The following is an 18,814-nucleotide window of genomic DNA, read 5'->3' as shown; positions in this document are numbered from 1 at the left end:
GCAAACCATGCACCTATCTTGCATAGACGCTAACACTACCTCCAAACAGAAAGAAGAGAGATTCCACATGACCCACATCACCAAGGAGCTCCATCGGGTGCATGCAAAATGATTTCAGAGCCTATGTTACGTTCGACGCAAACCATGCACCTATCTTGCGTCAAGATTAGCACTATCTCTAAGCGGACCAAAACGAGCTTCCACTTGAGCCTTGTCACCTAGTGGTACCATCGGTTGCGTCCAAAACAATCTCAGAGCCTATGGTACGTCTAGTGCAAACCATGCACCTATCTTGCACCGACGCTAACACTAACTCCAACAGAAAGAAGAGAGATTCCACATGACCCACGTCACCAAGGAGCTCCATCGGGTGCACGCAAAATGATTTTCGAGCCTATGTTATGTTCGACGCAAATTGTGCACCTATCTTACGTTAAGATTAGCACTATCTCTAAGCAGACCAAAACATGCTTTAACTTGAGCCTTGTAACCTAGTGGTACCATCAGTTGCATCCAAAACAATCTTAGACCCTATGGTACGTCTAGCGCAAACCATGCACCTATCTTGCACCGATACTAGCACTGTCTCTAAACTGAAAGAAGTGAGATTCCATATAACCCACGTCACCTAGGAGTTCCATTGGGTGCATCCAAAATGATTTCCTAGCCTATGGTACGTTCGATGCAAACCGTGCACCTATCTTGCGTCAAGATTAGTACTATCTCCAAATGTACCGAAATGAGCTTCCACTTGGGCCTCATCACCTAGTGGTACCATCTGGTGCGACTAAAACGATTTTGGAGCCTATGGTACGTCTAGTGCAAACCATGCACCTATCTTGCACCGACGCTAACACTACCTCCAAACAGAAAGAAGAGAGATTCCACATGACCCACGTCACCAAGGAGCCCCATCGGATGCATGCAAAATAATTTCCAAGCCTATGTTACGTTCGACGAAAACTGTGCACCTATCTTGCGTCAAGATTAGCACTATGTCTAAACAGAACGAAACGAGATCCCACTTGAGCCTTGTCACCTAGTGGTACCATAGGTTGTGTGCAAAACGATCTCAGAGCCTACGGTACGTCTAGCGCAAACCATGCACCTATCTTGCACCGACACTAACACTGTCTCCAAACAAAAAAGAAGTGAGATTCCACATAAACCACGTCACCTTGGAGTTCCATTGGGTGCATCCAAAATGATTTCCTAGCCTATGGTACGTTCGACGCAAACCGTGCACCTATCTTGCGTTAAGATTAGCACTATCTCCAAACGTACCAAAATGAGCTTCCACTTGAGCATCGTCACCTTGTGGTACCATCGGGTGCGACCAAAACAATTTCTAAGCCTATGGTACATCTAGCGCAAACCGTGCACCTATCTTGCATCAAGATTAGTACTATCTCCAAATGTACCGAAATGAGCTTCCACTTGGGCCTCGTCACCTAGTGGTACCATATGGTGCGACCAAAACGATTTCTGAGCCTATGGTACGTCTAGTGCAAACCATGCACCTATCTTGCACCGACGCTAACACTACCTCCAAACAGAAAGAAGAGAGATTCCACATGACCCACGTCACCAAGGAGCTCCATCGGTTGCATGCAAAATTGATATGCACCCGCTAGGGTTGAATCCCGATCTTTCGATGAGAGAAGGTGGATAACTCGATTTGGGGATGGAGATGACGTTCACGGCCCGACTACAACCATCCAAGGATGCTGCGCCTTAGCAACCGATACACCACCTCCAACGGCCGTCGCGATCTTGTGGAGCACGATCAACCAAACCACTAGGGTAATTCCTGCAAGCAATCAAGGAACAAGCAAGAACAAGTAGAACAAGCAACTCAATTGCAAGTATGGAGGTGAAAAAAAAACCAATCTGAAATCACAAAGTTGGGGTTCTGAATCGAGTAGAACGGATGGTCTAGTCGACACACGCGTCTACAAGGAAGTAGCAATGGCTAAACTTGATCTAAAAAAAACCCAATTTGTTTGTGGCGGCTCTAATCCTTATTAATACCTAGGGGAACGACCATGGGGGTGTTGGGGTCGTTCTCCAACCCTAGGATGCATCCCTAATGGACCCAACTTGATACATGGACCATCGGCCCAAAATAGGGTGATGCAGCACCAAAGGCAGAAAAGGTCCCGGCGTTGAAACGATGACTGCAGAAGCATCGGATAAGATATAGCCATGAGTCCAGATCCGTTGGAAAATAGACTTGATAAGCTTTCCAAAAAGTGCTAGAACGTCCCAATCGGAGTCCATATGAAGTTGTGGTGACCGTCGCAATTTGGGACTATTTTGCAGTCCGAATTCAACTTCCAAAACGTGTTGGACTTGGACTCTTTCTGTCCTTGGAACCAAAGTGACGTGGTGGCCTAGCGGAGGACGTTAGGAATACTTGGATTTGGTCCCCAATCAACTTCATTAACCTTCCATGCTTTCCATATGCAATCAAACCTTCCCTTGATCCATGTAAGTAATTCTAAAAATGAGAATGAACACACATCATGGTGCAGCATCAATTCATCAAATGCATCAATGATAAGCCTCATATAGAATGGTTGCACCTTTGGTATAGAAGTGGTTGGCATGGTCATATTTGAGTCAATGATGTCCTCATCATTCTCCCCTTCTTGACAGCAAACCGTCCTCAGTTTGACCTTTGTTGGAGTATGTGTTGTAGGTAAAAGTGAACCGTGCTCCCCTTCTTGATATTTATCCTGTTGCATATGTACTTGCAATTGAGTTGCTTGTTCTACTTGTTCTTGCTTGTTCCTTGATTGCTTGCAGGAATTACCCTAGTGGTTTGGTTGATCGTGCTCCACAAGATCGCGACGGCCGTTGGAGGTGGTGTATCGGTTGCTAAGGCGCAGCATCCTTGGATGGTTGTAGTCGGGCCGTGAACGTCATCTCCATCCCCAAATCGAGTTATCCACCTTCTCTCATCGAAAGATCGGGATTCAACCCTAGCGGGTGCATATCAGTTGGTAATCAGAGCAAGGTTGATCGGTGAGAGACTTCCAGTTCTTTGCTGTTTTTAATCTCCTATAGTCCAGAAAAAGCCAAAACAATATTAGTAGATTAGTTCTCCATAATCCCAAAAACCCTTTGAGCTTAATACTATTACTGCTTAGTTAGGGCTTATTGAATTAACGGTTGCATCGTCGTGTCAAGTTGCTGGTCTTAGCGTCTAGTCGTTTAGAGTTTCGAGTTCTAGTCAGGTTTCTGTCACCATCGTAGATTTGAGTTTATTTGTTTCTCTCAACGAATCCGAGTGGATTTCCAAATTCCTTTGTTTTGTTTACCACCATCATCCTAGCCACGTCCTTGGAGGTTTCATCCACGTCCATATTTCCATCTACAAAAAGGAAATCCAACAAGATCAAGATAAAATTCGATTTGGAGTCCTGTTTTATCCTGAAAAGAAAAGCACCATATTTCCTTTGTCAGGAGTCTGAATAGGGAGTTTAAATACAATCTGGAAACCTTAACTTGTCCTCTTTCCAATGGATCAGAGCTTGCTCCGAAATTCATTCTGAGCGCTTCACAATTGCCCTGGAGATTTGCGCGTCTGCTGGTTTTGCAAAACAGCCACTTGTTTGACTTTGCTACTGAATCACCCTTCCCAAGGAAACATTTAATTGTTGTAAGTAGCTTGTTAATTCTTGTTGCAAAATTTTCAGTTTTGTGCTAGTTGAAAAAAAACCAATCTGAAATCACAAAGTTGGGGTTCTGAATCGAGTAGAACGGATGGTCTAGTCGACACACGCGTCTACAAGGAAGTAGCAATGGCTAAACTTGATCTAAAAAAAACCCAATTTGTTTGTGGCGGCTCTAATCCTTATTAATACCTAGGGGAACGACCATGGGGGTGTTGGGGTCGTTCTCCAACCCTAGGATGCGTCCCTAATGGACCCAACTTGATACATGGACCATCGGCCCAAAATAGGGTGATGCAGCACCAAAGGCAGAAAAGGTCCCGGCGTTGAAACGATGACTGCAGAAGCATCGGATAAGATATAGCCATGAGTCCAGATCCGTTGGAAAATAGACTTGATAAGCTTTCCAAAAAGTGCTAGAACGTCCCAATCGGAGTCCATATGAAGTTGTGGTGACCGTCGCAATTTGGGACTATTTTGCAGTCCGAATTCAACTTCCAAAACGTGTTGGACTTGGACTCTTTCTGTCCTTGGAACCAAAGTGACGTGGTGGCCTAGCGGAGGACGTTAGGAAAACTTGGATTTGGTCCCCAATCAACTTCATTAACCTTCCATGCTTTCCATATGCAATCAAACCTTCCCTTGATCCATGTAAGTAATTCTAAAAATGAGAATGAACACACATCATGGTGCAGCATCAATTCATCAAATGCATCAATGATAAGCCTCATATAGAATGGTTGCACCTTTGGTATAGAAGTGGTTGGCATGGTCATATTTGAGCCAATGATGTCCTCATCATACCATAGGCTCAGAAATCGTTTTGGTCGCACCCGATGGTACCACTAGGTGACGAGGCTCAAGTGGAAGCTCATTTTGGTACATTTGGAGATAGTACTAATCTTGATGCAAGATAGGTGCACGGTTTGCGTCGAACATACCATAGGCTAGGAAATCATTTTGGATGCACCCAATGGACCTCCTTGGTGACGTGGGTCATGTGGAATCTCCCTTCTTTCCATTTGGAGGTAGTGTTAGCGTCGGTGCAAGATAGGTGCATGGTTTGCACTAGACGTACCATAGGCTCAGAAATTATTTTGGTCGCACCCGATGGTACCACAAGGTGATGATACTCAAGTGGAAGCTCATTTCGGTACGTTTGGAGATAGTGCAAATCTTGACGCAAGATAGGTGCACGGTTTGCGTCGAACATATACCATTGGCTAGGAAATCATTTTGATGCTCCCAATGGAACTCCTAGGTGACGTGGGTCATGCTGAATCTCACTTCTTTCCTTTTGTAGACAGTGTTAGTGTCGGTGCAAGATAGGTGTATGGTTTTCGCTAGACGTACCATAGGCTCTGAGATCGTTTTGGACGTAACCGATGGTACCACTAGGTGACGAGGCTCAAGTGGAAGCTCGTTTTGGTCCGTTCAGAGATAGTGCTAATCTTGATGCAAGATAGATGCACGGTTTGCGTCGAACGTACCATAGGCTAGGAAATCATTTTGGATGCACCCAATAGAACTCCTAGGTGACGAGGATTATGTGGAATCTCACTTCTTTTCCATTTGAAGACAGGGTTAGTGTCGGTGCAAGATAGGTGCATGGTTTGCACTAGACGTACCTAGGCTCAGAAATTGTTTTGGTCGCACCCGATGGTACCACAAGGTGATGATGCTCTAGTGGAAGCTCATTTCGGTACGTTTGGAGATAGTGCTAATCTTGACGCAAGATAGGTGCACGGTTTGCATCGAACATATACCATAGGCTAGGAAATCATTTTGGATGCACCCAATGGAACTCCTAGGTGACGTGGGTCATGTTGAATCTCACTTCTTTCCTTTTGTAGACAGTGTTAGTGTCGGTGCAAGATAGGTGTATGGTTTTCGCTAGACGTACCATAGGCTCTGAGATCATTTTAGATGCAACTGATGGCACCACTAGGTGATGAGACTCAAGTGGAAGCTTGTTTCGGTCCATTTAGAGATAGTGCTAATCTTGACGCAAGATAGGTGCATGGTTTGCGTCGAGCGTAACATAGGCTAGGAAGTCATTTTGGATGCACCCAATGGAACTCCTAGGTGATGTGGGTCATGTTGAATCTCACTTCTTTCCTTTTGTAGATAGGGTTAGTGTCGGTGCAAGATAGGTGCAAGGTTTGCACTAGATGTACCATAGGCTCAGAAATCATTTTGGTCGCACCCGATGGTACCACTAGGTGACGAGGCTCAAGTGGAAGCTCATTTTGGTACATTTGGAGATAGTACTAATCTTGATGCAAGATAGGTGCACGGTTTGCGTCGAACGTACCATAGGCTAGGAAATCATTTTGGATGCACCCAATGGACCTCCTTGGTGACGTGGGTCATGTGGAATCTCCCTTCTTTCCATTTGGAGGTAGTGTTAGCGTCGGTGCAAGATAGGTGCATGGTTTGCACTAGACGTACCATAGGCTCAGAAATTGTTTTGGTCGCACCCGATGGTACCACAAGGTGACGATACTCAAGTGGAAGCTCATTTCGGTACGTTTGGAGATAGTGCAAAACTTGACGCAAGATAGGTGCACGGTTTGCGTCGAACATATACCATTGGCTAGGAAATCATTTTGATGCTCCCAATGGAACTCCTAGGTGATGTGGGTCATGCTGAATCTCACTTCTTTCCTTTTGTAGACAGTGTTAGTGTCGGTGCAAGATAGGTGTATGGTTTTCGCTAGACGTACCATAGGCTCTGAGATCGTTTTGGACGTAACCGATGGTACCACTAGGTGACGAGGCTCAAGTGGAAGCTCGTTTTGGTCCGTTCAGAGATAGTGCTAATCTTGATGCAAGATAGATGCACGGTTTGCGTCGAACGTACCATAGGCTAGGAAATCATTTTGGATGCACCCAATGGAACTCCTAGGTGACGAGGATTATGTGGAATCTCACTTCTTTTCCATTTGAAGACAGGGTTAGTGTCGGTGCAAGATAGGTGCATGGTTTGCACTAGACGTACCATAGGCTCAGAAATTGTTTTGGTCGCACCTGATGGTACCACAAGGTGATGATGCTCTAGTGGAAGCTCATTTCGGTACGTTTGGAGATAGTGCTAATCTTGATGCAAGATAGGTGCACGGTTTGCATCGAACATATACCATAGGCTAGGAAATCATTTTGGATGCACCCAATGGAACTCCTAGGTGACGTGGGTCATGTTGAATCTCACTTCTTTCCTTTTGTAGACAGTGTTAGTGTCGGTGCAAGATAGGTGTATGGTTTTCGCTAGACATACCATAGGCTCTGAGATCATTTTAGATGCAACCGATGGCACCACTAGGTGATGAGACTCAAGTGGAAGCTCGTTTCGGTCCGTTTAGACATAGTGCTAATCTTGACGCAAGATAGGTGCATGGTTTGCGTCGAGCGTAACATAGGCTAGGAAGTCATTTTGGATGCACCCAATGGAACTCCTAGGTGATGTGGGTCATGTTGAATCTCACTTCTTTCCTTTTGTAGATAGGGTTAGTGTCGGTGCAAGATAGGTGCAAGGTTTGCACTAGATGTACCATAGGCTCAGAAATCATTTTGGTCGCACCCGATGGTACCACTAGGTGACGAGGCTCAAGTGGAAGCTCATTTTGGTACATTTGGAGATAGTACTAATCTTGATGCAAGATAGGTGCACGGTTTGCGTCGAACGTACCATAGGCTAGGAAATCATTTTGGATGCACCCAATGGACCTCCTTGGTGACGTGGGTCATGTGGAATCTCCCTTCTTTCCATTTGGAGGTAGTGTTAGCATCGGTGCAAGATGATGAGGACATCAACACCGATCATACATCCATGCCGTCCACGCCGACACCTGCTGGTCCTATTACCCGTGCTCGTGCTCGAACACTTAATCATCAAGTGAGTTCCTTCTTGAGCTCTTGTCCATCCTGTTTAGATCTTGGAGACACGTGCACTCTTGTTTTGATTAGGAATCAAGGAGAAGACCGAAAGGGAAAAGGACTCACGTAGGCTGGATTCGGACTGCAGCACACCTCCAACTTGCGACGGTCGCCACGGTTACATACGGAGTCGGATTGGGGTGATTCTGGACTTGTTGGAAAGCTAATAAAGTCTACTTTCATACGGATCTGACTTCATACTCATACCTGCTCATAAACGGCGTCAATAGCCCAAAAATCACCGAGAGGTCTATTCTGTCCAGGGTGCTGCGCCACCTTAAGTTAGCCCAATGGGCTTGTATCGTTTAGAGTCCAGTAGGGACGCGTCCTAGGGTTGGAGCACGACCCAAACTCTCTTGTGGTCGTCCTCCACACGTCATATACCCCTTAGCCGCCACCAGGAACACTTGGGTTTTGTTTAGATCAAGTTTAGCCATTGCTACTTCCTTGTAGACGCGTGTGTCGACTAGACCATCCGTTCTACTCAATTCAGAACCCCAACTTTGTGATTTCAGATTGGTTTTTTCACCTCCATACTTGCAATTGAGTTGCTTGTTCTACTTGTTCTTGCTTGTTCCTCGATTGCTTGCAGGAATTACCCTAGTGGTTTGGTTGATCGTGCTCCACAAGATCACGACGGCCGTTGGAGGTGGTGTATCGGTTGCTAAGGCGCAGCATCCTTGGATGGTTGTAGTCGGGCTGTGAACGTCATCTCCATCCCCAAATCGAGTTATCCACCTTCTCTCATCGAAAGATCGGTATTCAACCCTAGCGGGTGCATATCAGTTGGTATCAGAGCTGGGCCCTTGTTTAAGGGGGTGGGAATGATGAGGACATCCTCCACTATTAACCGCTGGCAAAGACGCAACAAAGGGGCCAAGTGGCCTAGTTGTAGTCGGGCGGTGACCGTGTGAGCCTCTGAATAATCCCACCTTGCTTAGCTTGGGAGGAGGAAGCCACCTTAAAAGGGAGAGCCACCCTTTCCCTATTGGACTAGTCTTTTAGGGATATTGGGCCTTTCCCCGAGTGGGTGTGCCTGAGAACTGTTGGGGTCCGGGCAGCCTTAATTTATTGGGCCTCGGCCAACCCCACTTGGGCCGGATGAATCATTTGGGCCAACCCCGCTTGGGCCGGATGAATCACAAGATAGGTGCATGGTTTGCACTAGACATACCATAGGCTCAGAAATTGTTTTGGTCGCACCCGATGGTACCACAAGGTGACGATACTCAAGTGGAAGCTCATTTCGGTACGTTTGGAGATAGTGCAAATCTTGACGCAAGATAGGTGCACGGTTTGCGTCGAACATATACCATTGGCTAGGAAATCATTTTGATGCTCCCAATGGAACTCCTAGGTGACGTGGGTCATGCTGAATCTCACTTCTTTCCTTTTGTAGACAGTGTTAGTGTCGGTGCAAGATAGGTGTATGGTTTTCGCTAGACGTACCATAGGCTCTGAGATCATTTTGGACGTAACCGATGGTACCACTAGGTGACGAGGCTCAAGTGGAAGCTCGTTTTGGTCCGTTCAGAGATAGTGCTAATCTTGATGCAAGATAGATGCACGGTTTGCGTCGAACGTACCATAGGCTAGGAAATCATTTTGGATGCACCCAATGGAACTCCTAGGTGACGAGGATTATGTGGAATCTCACTTCTTTTCCATTTGAAGACAGGGTTAGTGTCGGTGCAAGATAGGTGCATGGTTTGCACTAGACGTACCATAGGCTTAGAAATTGTTTTGGTCGCACCTGATGGTACCACAAGGTGATGATGCTCTAGTGGAAGCTCATTTCGGTACGTTTGGAGATAGTGCTAATCTTGATGCAAGATAGGTGCACGGTTTGCATCGAACATATACCATAGGCTAGGAAATCATTTTGGCACCCAATGGAACTCCTAGGTGACGTGGGTCATGTTGAATCTCACTTCTTTCCTTTTGTAGACAGTGTTAGTGTCGGTGCAAGATAGGTGTATGGTTTTCGCTAGACATACCATAGGCTCTGAGATCATTTTAGATGCAACCGATGGCACCACTAGGTGATGAGACTCAAGTGGAAGCTCATTTCGGTCTGTTTAGACATAGTGCTAATCTTGACGCAAGATAGGTGCATGGTTTGCGTCGAGCGTAACATAGGCTAGGAAGTCATTTTGGATGCACCCAATGGAACTCCTAGGTGATGTGGGTCATGTTGAATCTCACTTCTTTCCTTTTGTAGATATGGTTAGTGTCGGTGCAAGATAGGTGCAAGGTTTGCACTAGACGTACCATAGGCTCAGAAATCATTTTGGTCGCACTCGATGGTACCACTAGGTGACGAGGCTCAAGTGGAAGCTCATTTCGGTACATTTGGAGATAGTACTAATCTTGATGCAAGATAGGTGCATGGTTTGCGTTGAACGTACCATAGGCTAGGAAATCATTTTGGATGCACCCAATGGACCTCCTTGGTGACGTGGGTCATATGGAATCTCTCTTCTTTCCATTTGGGGGTAGTGTTAGCATCGGTGCAAGATAGGTGCATGGTTTACACTAGACGTACCATAGGCTCAGAAATTGTTTTGGTCGCACCCGATGGTACCATAAGGTGACGATGCTCAAGTGGAAGCTCATTTCGGTATGTCTGGAGATAGTGCTAATCTTGACGCAAGATAGGTGCACGGTTTGCGTCGAACATATACCATAGGCTAGGAAATGATTTTGGATGCACCCAATGGAACTCCTAGGTGACGTGGGTCATGTTGAATCTCACTTCTTTCCTTTTGTAGACAGTGTTAGTGTCGGTGCAAGATAGGTGTATGGTTTTCGCTAGATGTACCATAGGCTCTGAGATCATTTTGGACGCAACCGATGGTACCACTAGGTGACGAGGCTCAAGTGGAAGCTTGTTTTGTTCTGTTTAGAGATAGTGCTAATCTTGACGCAAGATAGGTGCACAGTTTTCGTCGAACGTAACATAGGCTTGGAAATCATTTTGCATGCACCCGATGGAACTCCTAGGTGATGAGGGTTATGTGGAATCTCACTTCTTTTCCGTTTGAAGACAGTGTTAGTGTCGGTGCAAGATAGGTGCATGGTTTGCGCTAGATGTACCATAGGCTCTGAGATCATTTTGGACACAACCGATGGTACCACTAGGTGACAAGGCTCAACTGGAAGCTCGTTTCGTTCCATTTAGAGATAGTGCTAATCTTGACGCAAGATAGGTGCACAGTTTTGTCGAACGTAACATAGGCTTGGAAATCATTTTGCATGCACCCGATGGAACTCCTAGGTGACGAGGGTTATGTGGAATCTCACTTCTTTTCCGTTTGAAGACAGTGTTAGTGTCGGTGCAAGATAGGTGCATGGTTTGCGCTAGACGTACCATAGGCTCTGAGATCGTTTTGGACGCAACCGTTGGTACCACTAGGTGACAATGCTCAACTGGAAGCTCGTTTTGTTCCATTTAGAGATAGTGCTAATCTTGACACAAGATAGGTGCACAGTTTTCATCGAACGTAACATAGGCTTGGAAATCATTTTGCATGCACCCGATGGAGCTCCTTCGTGACATGGGTCATGTGGAATCTCTCTTCTTTCTGTTTGGAGGTAGTGTTAGCGTCGGTCCAAGATATGTGCATGGTTTGCACTAGACGTACCATAGGCTCAGAAATCGTTTTGGTCGCACCCGATGGTACCACTAGTTGACGAGGCTCAAGTGGAAGCTCATTTCGGTATGTCTGGAGATAGTGCTAATCTTGACGCAAGATAGGTGCACGGTTTGCATCAAACATATACCATAGGCTAGGAAATTATTTTGGATGCACCCAATGGAACTCCTAGGTGACGTGGGTCATGTTGAATCTCACTTCTTTCCTTTTGTAGACAGTGTTAGTGTCGGTGCAAGATAGGTGTATGGTTTTCGCTAGACATACCATAGGCTCTCAGATCGTTTTGGATGCAACCGATGGCACCACTAAGTGATGAGACTCAAGTGGAAGCTCGTTTCGGTCCGTTTAGAGATTGTGCTAATCTTGATGCAAGATAGGTGCATGGTTTGCGTCGAGCGTAACATAGGCTAGGAAGTTATTTTGGATGCACCCAATGGAACTCCTAGGTGACGTGGGTCATGTTGAATCTCAATTCTTTCCTTTTGTAGACAGTGTTAGTGTCGGTGCAAGATAGGTGCATGGTTTGCACTAGACGTACCATAGGCTCAGAAATCATTTTGGTCGCACCCGATGGTACCACTAGGTGACGAGGCTCAAGTGGAAGCTCATTTCGGTACATTTGGAGATAGTACTAATCTTGACGCAAGATAGGTGCACGGTTTGCGTCAAACGTACCATAGGCTAGGAAATCATTTTGGATGCACCCAATGGACCTCCTTGGTGACGTGGGTCATGTGGAATCTCTCTTCTTTCCATTTGGAGGTAGTGTTAGCGTCGATGCAAGATAGGTGTATGGTTTGCACTAGACGTATCATAGGCTCAGAAATTGTTTTGGTCGCACCTGATGGTACCACAAGGTGACGATGCTCTAGTGGAAGCTCATTTTGGTACGTTTGGAGATAGTGCTAATCTTGACGCAAGATAGGTGCACGGTTTGCGTCGAGCATATACCATTGGCTAGGAAATCATTTTGGATGCACCCAATGGAACTCCTAGGTGACGTGGGTCATGTTGAATCTCACTTCTTTCCTTTTGTAGACAGTGTTAGTGTCGGTGCGAGATAGGTGTATGGTTTTCGCTAGACGTACCATAGGCTCTGAGATCATTTTGGATGCAACCGATGGCACCACTAGGTGATGAGACTCAAGTGGAAGCTCGTTTCGGTCTGTTTAGAGATAGTGCTAATCTTGACGCAAGATAGGTGCATGGTTTGTGTCGAGCGTAACATAGGCTAGGAAGTCATTTTGGATGCACCCAATGGAACTCCTAGGTGATGTGGGTCATGCTGAATCTCACTTCTTTCCTTTTGTAGATAGGGTTAGTGTCGGTGCAAGATAGGTGCAAGGTTTGCACTAGACGTACCATAGGCTCAGAAATCAGTTTGGTCGCACCCGATGGTACCACTAGGTGACGAGGCTCAAGTGGAAGCTCATTTCGGTACATTTGGAGATAGTACTAATCTTGACGCAAGATAGGTGCACAGTTTGCGTCGAACGTACCATAGGCTAGGAAATCATTTTGGATGCACCCAATGGACCTCCTTGGTGACGTGGGTCATATGGAGTCTCTCTTCTTTCCATTTGGAGGTAGTGTTAGCATCGGTGCAAGATAGGTGCATGGTTTACACTAGACGTACCATAGGCTCAGAAATTGTTTTGGTCACACCCGATGGTACCATAAGGTGACGATGCTCAAGTGGAAGCTCATTTTGGTACGTTTGGAGATAGTGCTAATCTTGACGCAATATAGGTGCACGGTTTGCGTCGAACATATACCATAGGCTAGGAAATCATTTTGGATGCACCCAATGGAACTCCTAGGTGACATGGGTCATGTTGAATCTCACTTCTTTCCTTTTGTAGATAGTGTTAGTGTCGGTGCAAGATAGGTGTATGGTTTTCGCTAGACGTACCATAGGCTCTGAGATCGTTTTGGATGCAACTGATGGTACCACTAGGTGACGAGGCTCAAGTGGAAGCTTGTTTCGTTCCATTTAGAGATAGTGCTAATCTTGACGCAAGATAGGTCCATAGTTTTTGTCGAACGTAACATAGGCTTGGAAATCATTTTGCATGCACCCGATGGAGCTCCTTTGTGACATGGGTCATGTGGAATCTCTCTTCTTTCTTTTTGGAGGTAGTGTTAGCGTCGGTCCAAGATATGTGCATGGTTTCACTAGACATACCATAGGCTCAGAAATCATTTTGGTCGCACCCGATGGTACCACTAGTTGTCGAGGCTCAAGTGGAAGCTCATTTCGGTATGTTTGGAGATAGTGCTAATCTTGACGCAAGATAGGTGCATGGTTTGCATCGAACATATACCATTGGCTAGGAAATCATTTTGGATGCACCCAATGGAACTCCTAGGTGACGTGGGTCATGTTGAATCTCACTTCTTTCCTTTTGTAGACAGTGTTAGTGTCGGTGCAAGATAGGTGTATGGTTTTCGCTAGACGTACCATAGGCTCTGAGATCGTTTTGGACGCAACCGATGGTACCACTAGGTGACGAGGCTCAAGTGGAAGCTCGTTTTGGTCCGTTCAGAGATAGTGCTAATCTTGATGCAAGATAGATGCACGGTTTGCGTCGAACATATACCATTGGCTAGGAAATCATTTTGGATGCACCCAATGGAGCTCCTAGGTGACGAGGGTTATGTGGAATCTCACTTCTTTTCCGTTTGAAGACAGTGTTAGTGTCGGTGCAAGATAGGTGCATGGTTTGCACTAGATGTACCATAGGCTCAGAATTCGTTTTGGTCGCACCCAATGGTACCACTAGTTGACGAGGCTCAAGTGGAAGCTCATTTCGGTACGTCTAGAGATAGTGCTAATCTTGACACAAGATAGGTGCACGGTTTGCGTCAAACATATACCATAGGCTAGGAAATCATTTTGGATGCACCCAATGGAACTCCTAGGTGACATGAGTCATGTTGAATCTCACCTCTTTCCTTTTGTAGACTGTGTTAGTGTCGGTGCAAGATAGGTGTATGGTTTTCGCTAGACATACCATAGGCTCTGAGATCGTTTTGGATGCAACCGATGGCACCACTAGGTGATGAGACTCAAGTGGAAGCTCGTTTCGGTCCATTTAGAGATAGTGCTAATCTTGACGCAAGATAGATGCGTGGTTTGCGTCGAGCGTAACATAGGCTAGGAAGTCATTTTGGATGCACCCAATGGAACTCCTAGGTGACATGGGTCATGTTGAATCTCACTTCTTTCCTTTTGTAGACAGTGTTAACGTCGGTGCAAGATAGGTGCATGGTTTGCACTAGACGTACCATAGGCTCAGAAATTGTTTTGGTCGCACCCGATGGTACCACTAGGTGACGAGGCTCAAGTGAAAGCTCATTTCGGTACATTTGGAGATAGTACTAATCTTGATGCAAGATAGGTGCAGTTTGCGTCGAACGTACCATAGGCTAGGAAATCATTTTGGATGCACCCAATGGACCTCCTTGGTGATGTGGGTCATGTGGAATCTCTCTTCTTTCCATTTGGAGGTAGTGTTAGCGTCGATGCAAGATAGGTGTATGGTTTGCACTAGACGTACCATAGGCTCAGAAATTGTTTTGGTCGCACCCGATGGTACCACAAGGTGACGATGCTCAAGTGGAAGCTCATTTCGGTACGTTTGGAGATAGTGCTAATCTTGACGCAAGATAGGTGCACGGTTTGCGTCGAACATATACCATTGGCTAGGAAATCATTTTGGATGTACCCAATGGAACTCCTAGGTGACGTGGGTCATGTTGAATCTCACTTCTTTCCTTTTGTAGACAGTGTTAGTGTCGGTGCAAGATAGGTGTATGGTTTTCGCTAGACGTACCATAGGCTCTGAGATCATTTTGGACGCAACCGATGGTACCACTAGGTGATGAGGCTCAAGTGGAAGCTCGTTTCGGTCCATTCAGAGATAGTGCTAATCTTGATGCAAGATAGATGCACGGTTTGCGTCGAACGTACCATAGGATAGGAAATCATTTTGGATGCACCCAATGGAACTCCTAGGTGACGAGGGTTATGTGGAATCTCACTTCTTTTCCGTTTGAAGACAGTGTTAGTGTCGGTGCAAGATAGGTGCATGGTTTGCGCTAGACGTACCATAGGCACTGAGATCGTTTTGGACGCAACCGTTGGTACCACTAGGTGACAAGGCTCAACTGGAAGCTCGTTTCGTTCCATTTAGAGATAGTGCTAATCTTGACGCAAGATAGGTGCACAGTTTTCGTCGAACGTAACATAGGCTTGGAAATCATTTTGCATGCACCTGATGGATCTCCTTCATGACATGGGTCATGTGGAATCTCTCTTCTTTCTGTTTGGAGGTAGTGTTAGCGTCGGTCCAAGATATGTGCATGGTTTGCACTAGACGTACCATAGGCTCAGAAATCATTTTGGTCGCACCCGATGGTACCACTAGTTGACGAGGCTCAAGTGGAAGCTCATTTCGGTATGTCTGGAGATAGTGCTAATCTTGACGCAAGATAGGTGCACGGTTTGCGTCGAACATATACCATAGGCTAGGAAATCATTTTGGATGCACCCAATGGAACTCCTAGGTGACGTGGGTCATGTTGAATCTCACTTCTTTCCTTTTGTAGACAGTGTTAGTGTCGGTGCAAGATAGGTGTATGGTTTTTGCTAGACATACCATAGGCTCTGAGATCGTTTTGGATGCAACCGATGGCACCACTAGGTGATGAGACTCAAGTGGAAGCTTGTTTCGGTCCGTTTAGAGATAGTGCTAATCTTGATACAAGATAGGTGCATGGTTTGCGTTGAGCGTAACTGATGAGGACATCAACACCGATCATACATCCATGCCGTCCACGCCGACACCTGCTGGTCCTATTACTCGTGCTCGTGCTCGAAAAGTTAATCATCAAGTGAGTTCCTTCTTGAGCTCTTGTCCATCCTGTTTAGATCTTGGAGACACGTGCACTCTTGTTTTGATTAGGAATCAAGGAGAAGACCGAAAGGGAAAAGGACTCGCGTAGGCTGGTTTCGGACTGCAGCACACCTCCAACTTGCGACGGTCGCCACGGTTACATACGGAGTCGGATTGGGGTGATTCTGGACTTGTTGGAAAGCTAATAAAGTCTACTTTCATACGGATCTGACCTCATACTCATACCTGCTTAGAAGCGCCGTCAACAGTCCAAAAATCACCAAGAGGTCTATTCTGTCCAGGGTGCTGCGCCACCTTAAGTTAGCCCAATGGGCTTGTATCGTTTAGAGTCCAGCAGGGACACATCCTAGGGTTGGAGCACGACCCAAACTCTCTTGTGGTCGTCCTCCACACGTCATATACCCCTTAGCTGCCACCAGGAACACTTGGGTTTTGTTTAGATCAAGTTTAGCCTTTGCTACTTGCTTGTAGGCGCGCGTGCTGATCCAGCCGCCCGTCTCCTTGTCTTCGGAACCCCACTCATAATAAGATTCAGTTTGAGGTTTTCAATTTCATCTTACAAATTCAGTGCTTGTTTCGTTGTTCTTGCTAGTTCTTCGATTGCTTGCAGGACGGGAGCCCTAGTGGCTGGTTGTTGCGCTCCACAAGATCGTGACGGCCTTTGGAGGTGGTGTATCGGTTGCTAAGGCGCAGTCTTGGAAGGCTGTAGTCGGGCCGTGAACGTCATCTCCATCCACCAAATCGAGTTGTCTCACACCTCTCATCAAAAGATCATCCATAAACCCTAGCGGGTTCATATCAGTTGGTAATCAGAGCAAGGTTTATCGGTGAGAGACTTCGAATCCTTCGCTGTTTTTTAATTTTTCCTATAGTCTAGAAAAGCCAAAAAAAGTAGATTCGTTTACCCACAATCCTATAAACCCTTTGAGCCTTTGCTAGCGCTGCTTAGTTAGGGCTTGCTGAGTTTTCAGTTGCTTCGGTTGTGTCGAGTTGCTGGTCTTAGTGTCTATTCCTTTAGAGTTTTGAGTTCTATCACGTTTTAGTCACCACGAGATCCACCATCACCATATACATTGTTGCTGTGTTTCTGCCACCACGGATCCATATGATGCCAGATTTGGGAGTTTAAATACAATCTGGAAACTTGAAGTTGTCTTGTTTCCAACAGATCTGACCTTGCAGCAAAATTCGATCTGAGCACTCCACAATCATCTTAGAGATTTCAGCATCTGCGGTATTAACAAGAGTTGTTAAATCTGAATTCGAAGGGGCTGTGTATAATAGCCTTATTGTTTGGGTTGTCATAGTACCAAATAAAGCATTTAGGCCTCTGCAAAAAAAGAAAAAGAAGAAAAAAAGAAAAAAAAAGACAAGAGAAGGAGAAGAAAGAAGGGGCTGAGTCTGTTGTTTTCTTCATGCTGTGCTAGTTGCTCTTTTTCAGTGACTACCTTTGTGCCTAGGCTCACGTCTCTAGCATGGTTTAGCCTAGAACCAGCATAGTACCGCCATTGAATGATTATTCAGCTTGCTTTTGTGACTAACGTGGTGCTAGTACTTCCTTGCTTTAGCCCACCTATAGCTCCACATATTTTGACTACAGCTTGACAGTGCTGCGGCACCGATACACTTCGCTCCACGGTTGCAGACTTGTTGGTTGCCGTCACCTCCTGTTTGGCTTGGTAAGAACTTGTAAGGGCTTGTTTTAACAAGTTGAGTTTGAGAGAATTACAACCGACACATCCTAGTAGTTGATAGGAGGATACATATTATTTTTGTGTTTCTTGTTTTCTACTAATCATGGCAGGTGATATGGAGATTTTTGAGCTGTTGAAACTAGACCCTCATATTCAGGATGTCATTCAACACTTGCCGTTTTATGATGGTAAGTTTGATCCTCAAGCTTACATTGATTGGGAGTTATCCACCTTCTCTCATCGAAAGATCGGCACACATCATGGTGCAGCATCAATTCATCAAATGCATCAATGATAAGCCTCATATAGAATGGTTGCACCTTTGGTATAGAAGTGGTTGGCATGGTCATATTTGAGCCAATGATGCCCTCATCATTAACATAGGCTAGGAAGTCATTTTGGATGCACCCAATGGAACTCCTAGGTGACGTGGGTCATGTTGAATCTCACTTCTTTCCTTTTGTAGACAATGTTAGTGTCGGTGCAAGATAGGTGCATGCTTTGCACTAGACGTACCATAGGCTCAGAAATCATTTTGGTCGCACCCGATGATACCACTAGGTGACGAGGCTCAAGTGGAAGCTCATTTCGGTACATTTGGAGATAGTACTAATCTTGACGCAAGATAGGTGCACGGTTTGCGTCGAACGTACCATAGGCTAGGAAATCATTTTGGATGCACCCAATGGACCTCCTTGGTGACATGGGTCATGTGGAATCTCTCTTCTTTTCATTTGGAGGTAGTGTTAGCATCGGTGCAAGATAGGTGCATGGTTTGCACTAGACGTACCATAGGCTTAGAAATTGTTTTGGTCACACCCGATGGTACCACAAGGTGACGATACTCAAGTGGAAGCTCATTTCGGTACGTTTGGAGATAGTGCTAATCTTGACGCAAGATAGGTGCACGGTTTGCGTCGAACATATACCAT

The sequence above is a fragment of the Miscanthus floridulus genome, chromosome 11 (genome assembly GCF_019320115.1).
Source record: "Miscanthus floridulus cultivar M001 chromosome 11, ASM1932011v1, whole genome shotgun sequence".
Classification (NCBI taxonomy): domain Eukaryota; kingdom Viridiplantae; phylum Streptophyta; class Magnoliopsida; order Poales; family Poaceae; genus Miscanthus; species Miscanthus floridulus.
The sequence above is the reverse complement of the archived record's forward strand: the minus strand, read 5'-3'. Positions refer to the sequence as shown.